The following is a 20601-nucleotide window of genomic DNA, read 5'->3' as shown; positions in this document are numbered from 1 at the left end:
ACTTGGCACAAATACTCAGTATGCCCAAATTTGAACACTGGTGGAGTTTGGGGAATATAGAACATGGCATTTAGGAGTTGTAGTTCCTGGGATTGATAGTTCACCTACAATCAAAGGGTCCCTTGAACCCCATTAATGATATAATTAGGCCAAAGTTCAGACACAGAACCCCTGTGACCAACAGAAAATACTGGAGGGATTTGTGTTACTAAGACCATCAGAAATATGTGTTTTCGATGGTCTTTGGTGACCCCTCTGAAACCCCTCTCCTGACTGCCAAGGGATCCTGACCCCTACAGTTATTTGGATATTGATCCTTACTTTGTTTTATCTTCTTTTAAGCCTCTTTGTTGCTCATACATCCTGCTATCGGGCTAGAGAAACAGAATCACTTTCATTCCAGGTTCAGTTTCACAGAGGTTTTCAGGGGCTTCATATTCCAGTGGTTCATAGAACTGAAAAAACCCAAAAAGATGGGCCAAAAATATTACGTTTTTTCGCGCTTAAAGCTCTTAAAATCAGTAAATACACTTTAACAAAGTCACAGAAACATGTTTAAATGGATCAGGGGGCATATAGAATTATTTCTTTTAAAAAAAACAACCCCTACCATATGATGGTGTTATGAGAAGGAAGTGTTGGCATGAGAGCATGGATTTCTTCTGCGGAAATCCAAAGGGCTGGATAGGGACTTTAAGAGACCTTTATCCAATCCTCGAGTATAGGTTTTCACATTCCTGCTTTAAATACATACAGTAGAGTCTTGCTTATCCAACATAAATGGGCTGGCAGAATGTTGGAGAAGCGAAAATGTTGGATAATAAGGAGGGATTAAGGAAAAGCCTATTAAACGTCAAATTACATTACGATTTTACAAATTAAGCACCAAAACATCATGTTTTACAACAAGTCGACAGAAAAAGCAGTTCAATACACGGTAATGTTATGTAGTAATTACTGTATTTACGAATTTAGTACCAAAACATTGCAATGTATTGAAAACATTGACTACTAAAAGGCAGACTGCGTTGGATAATACATAACTGAGACTCTACTGTATTTTAAAAGCCTCTCAAGGGTCTGTGTCCACTGCACCTTTTAAACAAATGCTATCTCTTAGTACAACCAGGTTTCCTCCTGTTGTGTTGGTCACAAACCCTAGTAGCCTAGACACCATAGTCATTGGGATTATAGCAAGTGATAATTTAATAAATTTGGAGGTTGTATGGTTGTTGAAAGCTACCATAATATTTATCTAAATTATGTTTGCCTCTGATTTAATAGACAGTAATTAATTGCAAAGACAAACAGTAAGGTGTAGTGATTTCAGCATTCAATTATGACTCTGGAGACTCGGGTTCAAAACCCTGCTCAGCCGTGGGTACCCACTGGATAATCTCAGGCAAGTTACACTTGCTCAAGATGTATCTACCCTGAGTGAGTGTAACTTGTAGACTCAATGTAGTTTGACACCCCCACTTTAGGTTTGAGCAGCATCATAGCTCATGTGCATGGTACTATACCATGGGAAATGATGTGCTAATTTTCTACAAGGACAGGGAAAGAGGAGAAGGGTAGAGGAATAACTTCTGATTCCATCTGAAAGAGTTAAATGAACTCTGTTTATAATATGCAGCCTCCTGGAAATCTAGTCATTCAACTTTCAGATTAAACATAATGAATCCTTTAAAAAGTGACAGGCACATGTATTCAAATTAAATTCTATTTGGAGAGGTAATGGACAACTCTAATTAAATACAAACATAAATCAGGCAGTTACCATGGAAATGGCGCATGTGATCTGTCTACAAGTTAAATTCACAAGTGGAGTCTCTAATTTGGCTTCACAATAAGGCGGCTGACAATAAGAGGAAGAAATAATATGCATGGCCTGAAATATGGAATTGGATGAAAACAGTGGGAAAGAAAAGCTCTTGTGGAACTTAATTAAGGAAATAGTTTAAAAAGAAGCAAGTAAGGAGGCATAGGTATCAACCGAAAGGAACAAGTCACTATCATTTAGCCTCTATTGTTTATCTCTAAAATGACAAGGGAGACGGGTATTCTGTCAGTAAAAGTCACCAGGATTGTAAAGTATCTTGTATTCTTCAGGAAGAAATAGGATCAAGTTGTGAAAGGGCTGTCTAGCAATGCATTTCAAAGCACAACAGCATACTCATAACCAAAAGTACTTTTCATTCAGAGTTTCTGGAAACATACCTTTCACAGTCCCTTGATGTATGATCCTAATGACTGCACAACTTACCGTATTTATTCAAGTATAATCTGCCATCAAATGTAATGTACACCTCAATTTTGAATGGTTTTGCTCTTAAATGTAACTCAATGGTGCAGGAGTTATCATGTCAAGGAGGCAGGCAGCATGAATGAGGCAATTTGGAAAGTCATGCCCCTTCATCTGGTCAAGGCTGTGCATAATTCCCAACTTGTTTAACTCACAAGGCCTTCTAAATCGAGCCCCAAGGCTGCCACCAGCATTGGGAACAACCTCCTCATGCCCCTTCTGCATCTCTGTCCAGCCTCTGGGATTCCGAGTTCTTCTGGACCTTTTCTTACAGGTGCATTATGCACCATTCAAACACACCATCAAATCTAATGCACACCTCAATTTTGGCAATGTAATTTAGCCAAAAAAGATGAGCATTAGATGTAAGTAAATATGGTAATTATTTTGACATGGCAGTAGACAACGATGTACTTTTGTGATGTGAAGATAAATCCCCTCCTCTCTTTCTCATACCAACCTATCAAACTTTACCATCTAAGACTGGCCCTTGTTGTAGAAGTAGTACATCTTCATGTTTTTTCTGACTTATATGACCTTATCCCATGTGGGGAGGGGAGGGGGTAGCATCATGTAATTGTGGTATTTAGTCCTGTAGCATTGCTAACCACTATGTCCTGTTATACATTACTTACCACATGCCATCTGAATTTTGCAGTTTCTCCATTACCAAGCATTTTCATCCTTATCCCATGAGCGAGTGGATTCTCCACCCTCTCTCTTGAAAAAAATTGGGTCTTACTTCAACATCGTGAGGGATCGAACTCTCACAGTATCGAGATTTGCATTAAAAAGGCAAATAAAAATAGCGAACTACTAAAGTAGCGATATTTCTTAGTTTTTTAAATTACTAAAAAGGATTGAGCTGCTGCATTATGGCAGACTCACTGCTGGTTAGGTGACCGCCCACAGGACAGCCCATTTGCCCACATCATAGCTTTGATTCAGTGTAGGCTTGTCTGACAGTTCTTATCACACGTGTTTTTGTACTTTTTGTACTCAGACTGTCTTCGCCCCCTCCCTTTTTATGACTGTTTCTGACATTTAACTGATGAATCATGATGGAGCTGACAGGAAGTTCCTTAGCATCGCGGGAAGAGCTCCATCACAAATTGCACCCTCAATGGATCAGTACTGTTTCAAAATGGGAGAGGGGCGTAGGATAAGGTCCATAGTGATCCTGAGGCGAATCTATCATAGGTTTTCTGAGGAAAAAGGTTTGTGACTTGCCCAAGGTGGGTTTTCATAGCTGAGTGGGGATTTGAATACTTCTGGAACATGGCCATACAGCCCAGAAAACGCACAACAACCCTGTGTTTCCGGTCATGAAAGCCTTAGACAACACAATTTGAATCATGTTTTCCAGAATCATAGTGCAATGCTCAAATCACTACCTCACCCTGCTCCAAAGCAGAGTTTATCAAATGGCAAATGTCAGGAGCAACAACAAGGAATTCCTAGGATCAATACCAAAGTTAAAGATAGGTATGCCAAACAATCTGTTCTATACTCACTAGTGTGATAAAAGTCATTGCTCTACCACCAGTGTAGAAATAAGACTCAACTGACACTGAAGTCAACATTCAGAATGGATGGCACATGGATTTTCAATACACAGAATGAAAGGAAAACACCCTTTTAACACTGCTTCTACCTATGCATCATAGCATTGAACATTTTCATGTTTTTGGTTTTAATACCTAGTATATGCTCTATATCATTGTGGTATCTGTTACCAATCATCTCAATGATAGTTGAACAGCACTAGAACAGAGTAGTTTATTTGTTCAGCACTTGTCATGCCTGTCTTTCCCTTGTTCAACTTAAATGATTTTTTTAATGTCAAGAAACATTTTCTTTATTGATCCAACACAATATGAAATTGTGTGGCAGGCTACTCACTTTCATATCACCTGTTTATGATTCAAGATTCTTACATTCATCTGGCCCTACTGCTATTCTGATACTGTATGTATTAAAATTTGCTTTCACTTAAGATAGTCTCATCACTACATCTGGAAAGGCAAGTAGACAGATAAATAATTTCTGAAGATTAGCCTTGGTAGTTACAACAAAGGGATTGGGTTTGGATAAAATGTCAGCTTCAAAGAAGAAATAACTATATACCAGAAATATTTCCCCTATTCCAAGAAATTTCAAAGTCCCTTGATAAAAAGAACAGAGAGATGGGAACAATGGAGATTATTAACAAATCATATCTATTGTAAAGAATGCCCTCTTCTCTTCAGTAAATGACTATCAAATCTGAGTCTTCGCCTGTAATGATAATGGATTAGTATAAAGCACACGCTGAAATGTGCCCACAGGCTCTAATTCCAGCCATCCAGACTTGTTGCAGTGTCAAAAAAACAGAGACCAAGCATTCTTAAATAAAACCTATGTGTGTTTGTTTCAGAGAAATATAAGTTTCAGATTAAAAGATTCTGTAATACTATGTTTTTCAAATATTCTGATTTTTGTGCACTATTGCACACTAGGAAACTCTGTTTTTGATTCACATCTGCTCATTACACCAATTATTCCCATAGCTTCTTCACAGTAAACTAAAAGGATTCTGTAGCTTTAATAAGTGTGCATAGCTATCTGACACACTGTTCAAGTCTGAACCGTTTGCAAGGTTTTACAGATTTCAGTGACTGTTATGACTTATGAAAGAGCAGATGAACCAAAGAGTTCCTAATAAATAATGCACTGTTTGTTGCAGCTTTTAAGAAGTGAAATAATGAGAAGGAAGAGGAAAAGGATTGTGGTCCATCTTACTTTATATAAAGAGAGAAAGGAAAACCATCTCTTTTGATGTCTAAAAAAATGCTGAGATTACAATTGAGGAGTCTCCTTGGCATTAGCACCTGGTGGAATTGTACACTAAGTACAAGAGACCTAGGTACGGATATAGTTGCACAATGACATGGTGAATGAAAAAGTGCAGTAGGAGGATATAACTTATAACAAACATGATTACTAAAGTCTGTCATATGGGGAAAATTAACTATTAATTGTGATAATGACTCTACAAGATAATATACAATCTTTGGATAGATAAATTCATTATTTGGTGTCATTTATAAGGGCTTCATAAATCTCCAAAGGAATGGTTTTGCCATGTGGGTGCAATTTCAATGCTACATGATCTAAGATGAAATCACTTGTTTTTAGAAGGTCCCAGAGTTTACTGGAGAGCATATCTAAACAGCAATAAAGTACGTCCCAAAGAAAAAGAAAACCAAGAAGGCAAGATGGTTGTTTGTTGAGACACTGGAAGTAGCCCAAGAAAGAAGGAAGGCGAAAGAAAACAGCAATAGGGGGAGATATGCCCAATTAAATGCACAATTCCAGAGGCTAGCCAGAAGAGACAAGGAACTATTTTTGAACAAGCAATGCATGGAAGTGGAAGAAGACAACAGAATAGGAAGGACAAGAGACCTCTTCCAGAAAATCAGAAACATCGGAGGCAAATTTCAGGCAAAAATGGGCATGATCAAAAACAAAGATGGCAGGGATCTAACAGAAGCTGAAGAGATCAAGAAAAGGTAGTGAGAATATACAGAAGATCTGTATAGGAAGGATAATAATGTAGAAGATAGCTTTGACAGTGTGGGGAGTGATTTAGAATCAGACATCTGAGGAGTGAGGTTGAATGGGCCTTAAGAAACATTGCTGACAACGAGGCAGCAGGAGATGACGGAATTCCAGCTGAGCTGTTTAAAATCTTGGAAGGTGATGCATGCCATATGCCAGCAAATATGGAAAACACAAGATTGGCCATCAGATTGGAAAAAACAATTTATATCCCCATACCAATAAAGGGAAACGCTAAAGAATGCTCAAACTTCTGTACAGTGGCACTTATTTCCCATGCCAGTAAGGTAATGCTCAAGATCCTGCAAGGCAGACTCCAGCAATACATGGAGCAAGAGTTGCCAGATGTCCAAGCTGGGTTCAGAAAAGGCAGAAGGATGCTTTTGAACTCTGATGCTGGAGGAAAATCCTGAGAGCGCCTTGGACCGCAAGAAGATCCAACCAGTCCATCCTCCAGAAAATAATGCCCAACTGCTCACTGGAGGGAAGGATATTAGAGGCAAAGCTGAAGTATTTTGGCCACATCATGAGGAGACAGAAAAGCATGGAAAAGATCACGATGCTGGGGAAAATGGAAGGAAAAAGGAAGAGAGGCCGACCAAGGGCAAGATGGATGGGTGGTATCCTTAAAGTGACTGGCTTGACCTTGAAGGAACTGGGGGCGGTGACGGCTGACAGGGAGCTCTGGCGTGGACTGGTCCATGAGGTCACAAAGAGTCGGAGATGACTAAACAACTGAGCAGCAGCATATCTAAACAGATAGCATCATAACAGCTAACAACCTTGTCAGACGGCAGACAGCATCGCTCCAGTTCGTAGAGGGGCATGGGGAATCACCTGGATACAAGTGAGGGCAATGAGATGGGGGAAACGTGAGTGTGTATGGTGCATGCTTCCCCACATAGATTGTATGGCAACACGGAAGCTCTCCTGTGTTGTCCTGCTGGCGGCATGCACTGGCTCCACCCTCCTTCATCCATGGAGATGGTGAGGGATCATGTGATGGGAGCTGGCTGGCTTCATGGGTGACCTGGGCTAAAATTGGCGCATGCCGCCGATTTTAACCCTTTGTGATGAGGTGGTAATGAGCTAATGAATCAAATAATAATGTGTAGTGGGCAAATTTTGTTCCATTCATAAGTAATGTAAACACATTTAATTTTGTATTTGTACACCATTTTTAGCAACCTGCAGGATTGTGCAATGGAATTTTGTATTTTTCTTTAAAAATGTGTATATTAGGGGAAATAGTATTCATATTCTCCTAACATATATACATTCACACATAAACATGTGAAAACGCATGTATTACGTGAAAAAAACAAAAACAATGCTTTTCACTTTGAGGTAAGCTATTTGAAAAAAGTCTTTAAAGCTCAGGTAGCATTGGACTCAAGCCAGGAAAGGGGGTGGAGGAGTGATAACATTTGAAAAAACTGGAAAAAGGAGACTCTGATACTAACAGATACATAGATTTATTACACATTGTTGCCTTAATCTGTGTCTGTCCAACATGTGACTTTCCATGCATGCTGTCTCATGAGATCACTGGTGGTCATGTTCTAACTTCCCACATACATTGGTTTGTAATTTGTATTAACCTTCATTATTAGCTTGGTTGGAGGACTGGTGGGAACAGCAAGCCAGGAACACTTTGTGGATCACAATTTATCTACCTCTGGACGATGGCATTAATAAGTCTTCTCTTCTGTTGTCAGATTGAGAAACACAGAAATTGTTGGGCTTGGGGCAAGTTGTGAAGTTTCCACTGTAGAAAAAGCTATTGAGTTATAGAGTAAAATAAGGTGAGTCTTTGCAATGATATACAGAAGAATGACAATGTAATTCTGTCTTGAAATTGCAGGTATTGGCTTTTGGATGCAGGAACAAGGTTCTCCATTAAGTTGAAACTTATCCTTGGGTACCCAGCCACTTATTTTATGCAACTTCCTCCTGCTCTAAATCAATCCATTAACAGAATTTAAAGAGCGTCTTGAGCATAAACCACCAAAATTCAGGATAATAACAATCAGAGTAAATGGCAGTCAGATGACTGCATTTGAATGGATATAAATCTATAGTGCTATTTAAGCACCCTATTTAGTTCCTATCACATTATCCCATTCTGTATCGCTTTTTTCATGGTGGTGCTAAAAGTTCCGAAGGCTCACTCTGCTTTTATTCATGTCAAATGCTCTGCATTTATTTGGAGCTAAAAGATTGGCAGTGAAAAGAGTTAAAATACAGTATTGACGTCTTTACATCTGCGCTATTCACTGCAAAGTAGTCCAGATGTTCATGTTTATTTCTGACATCATGGTAAAATTATGACAATATGTGTTTTAACCACTTCTGGGTAGTTCACAGTTCTTATTGAATGGATCTGCAGGCACACTAATGATATGACAGGCTGTAAAACACTTGAGGAGCTCAATGTTCTTCAAATCATTATATTCAAGACATGCTATAAGGAATGCACTCCAAAAATAAATGTTTTATAAGTAAAGAAGGTGAAGAATGAGCAAGTCTTCCACCTGCAATTTAATATTTAAATTATCAATAACATCAACCACTACTAGTGATTAAAGCATCACCAGCACTATAATGGCAATTTAGAGTGTTTGGCAATTGGGAACAGAATACAGATTGTGGTCATTTACAAAAATAAAGTATCTGTGCTGAAGACTGTAGAAACAAATACAAGTGGAGAAATATAATAGAGAAAAGAGCATGCTAACACAAGTTGACTGTGAGTACATACAGTTATATTAATGTATGTTTCATTCCAGTTACTAGTTTAAGTCAATGACTGTCTGAAGTGCTCAGCTTTGAGTAGATGACTAAAAAAAAAGGAGCAAGAGCTATGAAACAGCAATGAACGTAGCTCCCAAACAATTGATTCTGGCAGCTTTGCAGGCATTACAGTTTTCTCAAGATGATATCACATTTCTGTGCATAGCTCCCTGCTTTGTGTATGGAAATAGAAGGACTGCCACAGGGTCTTCATGCCAACTCAGACTATTTCTCCACCTAGCCAAGCACTGGATGCTCTGACTAACTGTGGCTATTGAGGCTCTTAGGCAAAAATTTTTTCCAGTACTTGCTGCTTCCTTTTTCTAATTGCAAATGCCAGAAATTGAATCCCGGAACCTCCAAAGTATAAAGCAATTGCCAGAGGGATTGTAGATGGCCTCTAATCTACCTATAGGCAATCACTCATGGCCAAGGATGGTTGTATTTCAAGGGTTTTGGTGGTGGATATGTCTGACTATGGAGACCTATTCTAGATCTGCATGGTCTTTTGCAATTAGGACATCATTTCTAGATTTACATCACGACAAGGATTTGTTAGATGCACTTTCCACTTGGCACATTTCTCCCTTTTGCCTTCTATTTGTGTCTCTTCAAAGAGCTCATACTCTTTCATGGCCATCTTAAAAGCCACTACACTGTCATTTGGACTCTGTATCACCCTAGTGATAAAGGCATTTTCAAAAGGTTATATAATCATAGGGGTGGATGAGACTCCAGGTCATCTATTCTGAAACTCTGCCAGTGCTGGAATCTATCACTAAAGTTTGCTTGTAAGGCATTCATCTAATTTCTATTTGAAAATTTGTATCAAAGAAGAGTTCACCACCTTCTAAAGGAATCTATCACATTGTTAAACACCTTATTTAATTAATTTATATCCCAATATTCCCAGTATGGAATCCAAAGGAGCTCTTACCAGCAGGACATTCTTCTTCATTTTTAATTGGAAGAAGTGCTCATACAAAGATGATTAAAATATCTGTGAAGTCTTGGCTTTAGATTTGAGAAAATCTCTAAATTAAATCTGATTAATGATAATGAGCATTGCTTTCATTAAATGGGAAACTTGTAGCCTTCTTGCTAGTCAGCACATCTACCTCTCACTGCACATGTTTTATTGTAAAATGAAAGCCTAATATTTTTGCAGTCTTTCACACTATTTGAACAAAACCCAGACAAGTATTTTTCTTAGTCACAAAATATACAGTAGAGTCTCACTTATCCAAGCCTCACTTATCCAAGTTTCTGGATTATCCAAGCCATTTTTGTAGTCAATGTTTTCAATATATTGTGATATTTTGGTGCTAAATTTGTAAATACAGTAATTACAACATAACATTACTGTGTATTGAACTGCTTTTTCTGTCAAATTTGTTGTAAAACATGATGTTTTGGTGCTTAATTTGTAAAATCATAACCTAATTTGATGTTTAATAGGCTTTTCCTTAATCCCTCCTTATTATCCAAGATATTCGCTTATCCAAGCTTCTGCCGGCCCATTTAGCTTGGATAAGTGAGACTCTACTGTACTTCTGTTTTTAGCTCAGACGGATCTACTGTGAATTAAATTCATTTTAACTTACACTTACGGTCAACTTCCTTTTGAAAGCAATTTCTCAGTTTACATGCAAACAAAATTATATTTGCTGTTGACCTCATTTAACCCAGCAGTGGTTTCAAAGTTAGAAAAATATGTACCAAAAAGTGATATGGTATTTTCAAAAATAATTGTACTTATTGCTGTCCTTGATTTTAGCAGCTGTTTATTTTATGCCATCTTTGTATGTGCTAATATCTTCCCTCAAGCTTAATTGCTCTCCAGTACAGAGAATACACGTATACATGATTTATATAATCCCATTTCAAAGTTTCATTCAGAAATCAAGATGCACATAGAGATGCATTATTGCTGAGTAAATCCCTTTTGCAGTCGAGTGGAGCCTTGGTAATACAGCTGTGTTCCCAATGGAAGTGGAATTCAGGCATCGCGGTTAATCACTGCCATTGTCCTGATAGAGCAAAAATGACTAATTAATTGAGCATCTCTCTTGCCTTGCCGTGGGCAAGGGAAAGAGGCAGTGTGCTAGTAACATGTGATGCCACAGACTCTTGAATTAAGGCACCTAAAAGTATCTAAATGAAAGGTCTGAAGCGACTTTTAAAGAGGCACACATCCTGCACACTTATTCCACGAATATGATCGATGAGTAATTATTGATGGATTGCCTGCTGATGTGTGCACTTAGGAATGTATCTCTCTATGCACAGTATCACCTAAATTTAACTGTTAGCATACGAGTTAAGTCAGTGCAGCTTACCATAATGATGGCTTATCAACGTCCCATTGATTCAAAGGGTTTACTTACTTAGTTTGGGTTAACAACTATATTCAATGTGCTGTTAAAAAGTGGTAAATTTAGAGATGCACAATCTCATCATGACTACTTTGATAACAACAACCCCTAGATGGGTCCCAAAAGGAAGGCAGTTCTAGCTGCCCCTACCTCTGCCAAAACTAGATCCTATGTAAAATGAAGGGATCATTTACCCACTCAAGGCCAAACCACTCAAAAAACTTCACATAACAATAGGTGTAGGATGCAACAAAATATTATTTCTGGGGTAAAACTTACTTGACCATCTCCTTCACAACATAGTTTGAGGAGTTCAGGTGGGATACAGAAGTCCAACACAGTAGCAGATGTTGTCATCTCCTTGCTAGTTAAAAATACCAATGCTCTGATCTTATGAACCTAGAATCATAGAATCATAGAATCATAGAGTTGGAAGAGACCTCATGGGCCATCCAGTACAACCCCCTGCCAAGAAGCAGGAAATTGCATTCAAAGCACCCCCAACAGATGGCCATCCAGCCTCTGCTTAAAAGCCTCCAAAGAAGGAGCCTCCACCACAGTTGGGGGGAGAGAGTTCCACTGTCGAACAGCTCTCACAGTGAGGAAGTTCTTCCTGATGTTCAGGTGGAATCTCCTTTCCTGTAGTTTGAAGCCATTGTTCCGTGTCCTAGTCTGCAGGGCAGCAGAAAACAAGCTTGCTCCCTCCTCCCTATAACTTCCCCTCACATATTTGTATATGGCTATCATGTCTCCTCTCAGCCTTCTCTTCTGCAGGCTAAACATACCCAGCTCTTTAAGCCACTCCTCATAGGGTTTGTTCTCCAGACCCTTGATCATTTTAGTTGCCCTCCTCTGGATGCTTTCCAGCTTGTCAACATCTCCCTTCAATTGCGGTGCCCAGAATTGGACACAGTATTCCAGGTGTGGTCTGACCAAGGCAGAATAGAGGGGGAGCATGACTTCCCTGGATCTAGACGCTATACCCCTATTGATGCAGGCCAGAATCCCGTTGGCTTTTTGAGCTGCCGCATCACATTGTAGGCTCATGTTTACCTTGTTGTCCACAAGGACTCCAAGATCTTTTTCACACGTACTGCTGTCTAGCCTGGAGTCCCCCATTCTGTATCTTTGCATTCCATTTTTTCTGCCGAAGTGAAGTATCTTGCATTTATCCCTGTTGAACTTCATTTTGTTAGTTTCGGCCCATCTCTCTAATTTGTTAAGATCATTTTGAATTCTGCTCCTGTCTTCTGGAGTGTTGGCTATCCCTCCCAGTTTGGTGTCATCTGCAAAATTGATGATCGTGCCTTCTAACCCTTCGTCTAGGTCGTTAATAAAGATGTTGAACAGAACCGGACCCAGGACGGAGTCCTGCGGCACTCCACTTGTCACTTCTTTCCATGATGAATACGACGCATTGGTGAGCACCCTTTGGGTTCGTTCGCTTAACCAATTACAGATCCACCTAACTGTAGTTTTACCTAGCCCACATTTGACTAACTTTTTTGCTAGAAGGTCATGGGGGACCTTGTCGAAGGCCTTACTGAAATCCAGGTACGCTACACATCCACAGCATTTCCCGCATCTACCCAGCTTGTAACTTTATCAAAAAAAGAGATCAGATTAGTCTGGCATGATTTGTTTTTGGTAAATCCATGTTGACTATTAGCAATGACCGTATTTGTTTCTAAGTGTTTGCAGACCACTTCCTTAATTATCTTTTCCAGAATTTTGCCTGGTATCGACGTGAGGCTAACCAGACGGTAATTGTTTAGGTCGTCCTTTTTTCCCTTCTTGAAGATAGGGGCCACATTTGCCCTCCTCCAATCTTCTGGGACTTCTCCAGTTCTCCAAGAACTCTCAAAAATGATTGCTAGTGGATCTGAAATAACTTCCGCTAGTTCCTTCAATACTCTTGGGTGTAGTTGATCCGGCCCTGGAGACTTGAATACATTTAGAGCAGCCAGGTATTCCTGGACGACTTCTTTCCTTATTTGGGGTTGGATTTCCCCCAATCCTTGCCTTAACTGCATTGTTGGATAGCAGCTGCCACATATGTCTATAAGTATGATGTTTCATTTTCAGTCTGGGAGCTTTTAGTGCATACTTGTATAGAATTATACTTCTTTGTTACCATCATCATCTTACAATGGAAGTGGAAAGTGCCCTCAATGCATTCAGTCTTTGCTGACTTGTGGAAACAAAGGATCAACAGTACTCAGGGAGCCATGAAGCAAGAGCAACTCTATCTTTTGCATATATTCACACATTCTTGAGGAAAATAATCCCAATCCCTTATACCTTGACAATGGAAAAATAAAAAGCAGGGATATTTTTCAGGGACTACTCATTACAGCATCATGCTGAATATTTGGAAAACACTGACAAAAGGCCTTAAAATATTTGACATCTTCACTCAATAAGGGGCAATATGAAAATGTTCTCAACTAAGAGAGCAATGCTTTCTGTGGTTTATGAACATTGAGCACAACTAGAAGAGGCAATGAACTGGCAAAACTATATCTGCTAGAATCACTGGCTGCCATTGAGGTATTTAAGGGTGCTGAAATTAAAGAAAAATCATCAACAGATTTAGCAGCATGGCTAACAATGATGTTATTTTCCTAGATGTCTGCCAAAGACTTAATTCATTGGAGGACCTTCCTGAAAGAGTGTATTAGTTACTAGAGTAGATATCACATTTGTCATGCACAACAAAACTGACAAAGAATCCAGTTGATAAGACTAACCCATTTTCTTTGGTGGTGTGCTGGTTTAAATATCAGGTTGCAACTCTGGAAACCAGGGCTCAAATCTCCACCAAATCATGAAACCCACTTGGCACTTTCTAAGGGTCAGTAGAAGGCAATGGCAAGCCTCATCTGAGCAATTCTTATCAAGAAAACCCTGTGATAGGTTTCCTAAGGTCACCACAATGGAAAATGACTGTAAGGCAAAAAATAACAGCAACAACAACAACAAAACTTTTGCTGACTGCATCCGACAACAGTGATCTAACAGGACACTATTATTGAAATGATATGTTTATGTATAAGTGTCTCTAATGACCTTATCAGATACAGGATTCTCTGCATCTTCTCCCCATTTCTCTATGTTGACAAAACGGAGTCCCACAGAGCTCATCACGTGATGCAGGGCAATGTCCACTGGGACAGAGTAGGGCTTCGTTTTGGCAGTGTGGTGAAATGGAGCCCAGAGTGCCTTTGGAGGACTCAGGTGTTACCAGAGTCTTAATTGGCGAACACTGGGAGGAAGTGGTGAAAGGACGGGAAAGGATAGGAAACATCATAGGATGGGAGGCCATCCCAGAAGACAGGGAAAGACAGCAGGGAACGATGATTCCCTCTGCTTTCTCCCTGCCAATCTGATGAGGTCCTAAGTAGATTTGCACCTGTCTATACAACATCTTAGAGGAAAAGATGAAGTATTTTGGCCACATCATGAGAAAATAGGAAAGTTTGGAAAAGAACATGATGCTGGGGAAAATGGAAGGAAAAAGGAAGAGAGGCCGACCAAGGGCAAGATGGATGGATGGTATCCTTGAAGTGACTGGCTTGACCTTGAAGGAGCTGGGGGCGGCGACGTCCGACAGGGAACTCTGGCGTGGACTGGTCTATGAGGTCACTAAGCGTCAGAAACGACTGAGTGAATGAAGAAGAAAATACGACATCCCCCCCCTCTCTCTTGATTTCACGAGCTATCAAACATATTAACTGAATTATTATGACTGGAGATGAAAGCAGCTATACTTCAATAAATGATAATATTAATTAGTTTGCAGACTCTCAGAGCAGTGGTTCTCAACCTTTGGATCCCTAGGTGTTTTGGCCTACAACTCCCAGAAATCCCAGCCAGTTTGCCAGCTGTTAGGATTTCTAGGAGTTGAAGGCCAAAACATCTAGGGACTCACAGGTTGAGAACCACTGTCTCATAGAAACCTTCTCTCTGATGGTAAACAAACCCCTGAGTGTGATTGTTCCGTAATCCAATGATACATTATTTGTCAAGAATTAAATTATATTTGAATTACCTTTCATTTAAAGACTGGTCTTATCGGTCACTAAGGAAACTATAATATATATAAACTAAAAGAGTTGGTGTAGCTTAATGGTAGACCCATGTTTTGCATGATGATGGTCCCAGTTTGACATGCCTGGCATCTCATACAACCCGAATCCCTGGGAAATTTCAGCTAATTAGGATCAAGAATCATATAATCATAGAATAATAGAGTTGGAAGAGAACACATGGGCTATCTAATTCGACCCCCTGCCATTACAGGAAAAGCACAATTAAATTACCACTGACAGATGGCCATCCAGCCTTTGTTTAAAAGCCTCCAAGGAAGAATAATGAACAAGAAGAACCCATGGTACTATTCAGTATAAGGCAATTTCCTATGTACGTATAAACAACACAGAAAGAAAACAAGAAACATAGAAACTGTCACTGTTTTGGAAATATAGGTTTTTCATCTGTTACTATTTCATGGAGTCACTAATGATACAGATGCATGTCGGTTTAGAATAACGAATAGACTCAAGAATGTGATTAGCACATCAACAGTTTCACTAACAATATATTTGCCCTCAGCCATTTATGTATTTTGAGAATTAGAACTGTTCCACTTGGTACATCATATTCAAATTTTATTCAAAGCCCAGAAAAGCAGTAAGAAGATAAATATTCTGCTACTAATGATGCTGATTCTTCCCACCATGTTTACAAGCTCTCGGCTGTGGTACAGCAGATACTAAACTGTTACTAAGACAAATTGGGGAATGTAAATGAGTACCTTGGGTGGGAGAGGAAGGAAAGGAGAAATGAAACAACTGATTTTTTTCAAGAAAGAAGACATTTTGCTGGGGATTCTACTCACCATCTTCAAGGGATAGTTGAGCCCTAGATAAACATGTGAATTCTATTAACGTCAAAATACAGGCATTTCTTTCTGCTTCACTTTCAAAACTTGCTTTAAATGATAGCCTTCCTTAAATATCTTGAAAAATATAAAGGCACAATCAAGGAAAGGTTGCCAACTTACTCTGGCTTACCTTTCCATTCTCTTTTCAACTTGTGTGCCCTATTTGATTTATCTCTTTTATCACATTTTCTTTGGGAGACTTGGGGTAAAAGTATTTTGGAGGCCATGAATGCAGCTGTGCAATACATAAAAGGCATATCTCTAAAATCTTCCTAATAAATCGTGTGCCATATAATGGCCCTGGGGTCAGATCCCTCATTTTGGCATAATGATACCATGGACTTTGAGAAGATAATAAGACAGGATGGGGAAAGACTCTCAGTACTAACTTTGAATCATCACAACTCTAGTACCTAAACAAAAACACCTTGCTGTTTGTACCACAATTTCATTAATATACTTTGATGCATTTCAAGCCAAGTAAGGAAATGTACAATATAAGGAAGATTATAATGGAGACATTGTGGTTATCTTCCTCAGATTGCAAGATTGCCAGCCTAGAGGAATTGCAGTCTTCCTGATGCATTGGAGTTTGACATTATGAAATTAGTCAAGAACCTTCTAACTACATTAGGTGTTTTCTCAAGAGTTAATATGCAATTATCAACCCAGACAGAGCTATCACTGTATTTAAGCCACAATCTACAGCTATCTGTACCAAAGCAGTGTTCATGACTGCTTGTACTTCAGAAAGTCCAGGATTCTGCCTAGAATTGGACCATTTTCCCTGATCACTTTTAAACAACCATGTGGCTTTGATGGTCAGTGGAAACACAACATGATCCCCAGGTGCAACTCTCAAATTACATATCATTATGTGCCTGCTCCATTACTAATGGCATTGAATGTTATGATTAGCATAATGCCTCAGGTTGCTTCCAAACAACACTAAAATGTGCATTTTAAAATGGGCAAAATATCCCAGGACTTGACATTATGGTCCACATACGAACTTGTCAGTCCTGGGAAATGGTTTCCTGCCATCCTCGCATCTTCCTTTGTAATTGATCATGATGGAGGGTGGAGAGGGGACATCTGGCAGAAGTTTTTATTTAAAAATTCACTCCGTTATGCGCTGGACCGCATATGCGCACATGCGAATATCTTAATGTAAACACAAGCAGATTTATTATCTCACTTGACCCAATTGTCAATTTAAGCTCTGTTTAATATTATCAAGTTTGAAACAAAGTGTTTCAGAGAATTCTAATTGCTTTCCCTTTGTGCTTCCCTTGAGCCACCTGTGTGTCTGTGGCTCCATGTTTTGACAGCCTGATCAGCTGATCGGGGCTTTTAATGTTTAAAGACCTGATATTATGAAATAAGGAATGGAATTTGAACATGGCTTTTAAATTCTGTTTTATTAACATCGTGTAATTTACTGTTATTCTATTCATGTGATTTGCTTTATTGCCAAATGCTCTGTTATGTTTATTTTTAATTGTTTTAGTCTTATATTATTAGTCTTAATTGTTTTAGTCTAGTATTATTCGGCATTGAATGTTTGCTCTTTATGTTTTGAAACACCCTGAGTCCCTATAGGGAGATAGGGCAGGATAGAAACAAAGTTTTACTTACTTACTTACATGGGGGAAGGGAAGGAAAGGTTGTGTTTTGCATGACTGCAGAGATATGCAGTCATGTGAAGATTCCAATTTTTCAGGCGGAAGCGGGCTTTGAGTGCACCTTTTTAACATGTGCTTTTCAGCTGTTAACCCAAATCCAGCCACACTTTGGCTAACGTCGTTTAGCCACCTACTTTTTAAATCTGGTTACTTCTGGGTTTTTAGCCATGTGTAGAAGGGCCCTCAGTTCCCCCAGAAAACCACCGGATAAACTTAAGAGAGATAAAAAATATACACAGATTTCCCCCCCAAAGATCCATTCTTGTGGATTCAGTAGATTCCCTCAGAATTATATCCTTATAATGTAGTCACTTTAGGGATGAACAAAATATTTTCTTTCCCAGTTGAAAACCTTGTCAGGAAGAATAATAGAGCAGCAAAACTGAGTAGGTTTCTGCCAGTATTAGGTCTCAAAGGATTCTAGAGATTTTTTTTCTGTGTAGATAAACGTGTGGCTCTTTTGCACAAAGCAAAGATCAGTAAACACAGATTGTTTACTGCTGCTCCTCAAAAAGATGGGTGCATATGGTGGGCGAATAGAACCTTTGCTTACTTTTGTTGAGTCATGCACCATTTTTTAGGAAATGAAATTCTGGCTCTGTGCCTCCCTAGTAGTCTGATGACTTACAGTGCTAACATGAATATAATAGAGTTCCCTTGGGTAAGGAATATTCAGAGATGGTTTTGTCAGTTCCTTCCTTTGAAATATAGCCTACAGCACCTGGTATTTGCTGGTGGTCTCCTATTCAACCTCTAACCAGGTCTGACCTTGTTTAGAATTAAGGTATTTGCATGAATCTAAATAATATTTGCATAACCAGTTCAAAGTGTGACAGCTAGGTTTTTGTCTCATGTGTACTATTGACCACTGTATTGATCACTGTAGGCTTTGGCTGGCTTTTAGTTCCATTCTAGTCACAACTAAAGATGCTTGTTTTGATCTACAGAGGTTTTGAAGCTGTCCATAAACTATCATCTTTATTGAATAATTGTTACATCCAAACACTTTGAGAGGTTAGACAGGTGAGTATTCAAAATAGGGCCTTTTGCTAACAATGCCCCAGTCACAACAGTCTTTCCTGAGGCACAGGAATTTGCTTATTTAAACATTTTGCATATTTTTGTTGCAATAAAGACAAGGCTTTTAAGCCTGCATAATGTTGTCACCCTTCAATTTTAATTGCCACTCTCACATTTTACTACTTTTTTTGTTCCTTGTAGATTTTTTGGTTATAATTTATATGCCCAGTACTCATTTTCTTTCTTGGTTTTATGAGAAGTTTTAATATTTTTATTGCCCCATGTGCATGGCAGCAGCAGTTTATAAAATCCAGTCCATCAGTACACATTATTTGGAGCTTCTCCCTTTCCCTGTTCACTTCCATACTAATTTGTGGAGGTTCTTCTTCACCCTGTCCCTGTGGTCTGCAACATACAGATTTCTACAAAATGGGTGGCATAGGCATTATGGTGTTTCATGGGCTTCCAAGGCCCCTTCTACACTGTCATATACATAGTCCAGGTTATCAAAGCAGACAATCCAGATTATCTTCTTTGAACTGGATTATAGACTCATATAATCCTGTTCAAAGTAGATAATGTGGATTATCTGGTTTGATAATCTGAATTATATGGCAGTATAAAGGGGCCACTCTCATATAATCCACTTCAAAGGAGATAATCTGGATTTTATATGGCAGTTTAGAAGGGGCCCAAGACTGACACCTGAGAAAATCTGGGGTAAACTACTATTTCACAAAGAGATTCCTAACTCATCCCATACATCTTGCTCAGAAGCAAGAGTCGTTGTGTTATAAGTAGTTTATGCTCAGACAAATGGGCATACAATTGAACACCAAATAAATGAATTTATTTAGATATCGCCTTCCTTCTGCTTACTACAAAACAAAACCAGAATTATTCAGTCTTATTCAGATGAATCTTAAATTAGGTTGCTCTAATCCCAACTCAAAATGTGAACTTCTTTATAAGCACCAAGATTGCAGCACATGGGTCAAGAAGCAAAGTCAAAGGTCTTTAGCTTGTCAATATTGTGTCATAGTCAAACTATTGAAATTTGATAAAAACTAAGAGACCGGAGAATTATTTTCTGATGCAAGGCTGCATGAAAGAATGAAGGATAAAACACAAGTGTGCAAAATAATGGAACATTTTTTGTATGGAAGCTTAGTACTCAGTGGAAGAAAAAGAAGCTAGGTTATGTCCTCTGTTTGAAATCCTGTACTGCTTTATTATTTCACTCATATCTCCCCAACAAATTAGTGTCTTAAATCACTAATTTTTTTGTTACTTTATTAGCTCTATTGGTACAACACAAGAGTTTGCCACACAACACCAGTTTTTGTGAAATTCATTGTAAAAGGTTGACACTAATTCCTTTTCTCCTACACGAAAGGGAAAAAATAAAAATAATGAGAAACATAGTCTCATAGTGATCCCAACAATCAGGCTGTTAGGGAAATTTTTATGTTGTTCAAAGAGAGAGAGAGAGAGAGAGAGAGAGAGAGAGAGAGAGAGAGAGAGAGAGAGAGAGCACTGTACATAAGAATTCTCTTTATATCCATGTTGAAGTATGGAGAATTGAAACTATGGCTTGAATCAGCCTGCATCCTTTTTGCTAATAGAATGAATACCAGCATTAGATCAAACCTTTCCTGATCCATCCCAGAGAAGGGCTGACTCTGCAGCAGATCTGGAGAGTAGGGAAAGAATGGAAGGGGACTAGAGCAACACGGACGGGCAAAATGTCCCTTCCTATGACACTTCCACTTCACTGGAGGCATGTAGCCCACCAGCTCCCATCACATGACATCAGTCTACTTCCGATGGGGCTCTGTGCCTCAAGTGAAGTGGAAGTGCCACAGGAGGCACCGGCAG

General features: G+C 39.1%; 1 protein-coding gene across 17 annotated transcripts in view; it reads right to left on the bottom strand.

Moving 5' to 3' along the window:
- Positions 1-20601, bottom strand: part of dlgap2 (DLG associated protein 2) — a 619373-nt gene that overhangs the window by 158909 nt on the left and 439863 nt on the right. For 2 of the 17 annotated variants that reach the window (XM_062969096.1, XM_062969098.1), the window contains exon 1: positions 322-20180. The exons of the other annotated variants lie outside the window; for them this stretch is intronic. The gene's annotated coding sequence lies outside the window, so the exon portion shown is untranslated. Of the gene's footprint in view, positions 1-321; positions 20181-20601 lie in introns of those variants that run through there. 17 annotated transcript variants of the gene reach the window in all.

The sequence above is a fragment of the Anolis carolinensis genome, chromosome 1 (genome assembly GCF_035594765.1).
Source record: "Anolis carolinensis isolate JA03-04 chromosome 1, rAnoCar3.1.pri, whole genome shotgun sequence".
Classification (NCBI taxonomy): Eukaryota; Metazoa; Chordata; class Lepidosauria; order Squamata; family Dactyloidae; genus Anolis; species Anolis carolinensis.
This window is presented reverse-complemented; position numbering and strand designations above follow the sequence as displayed.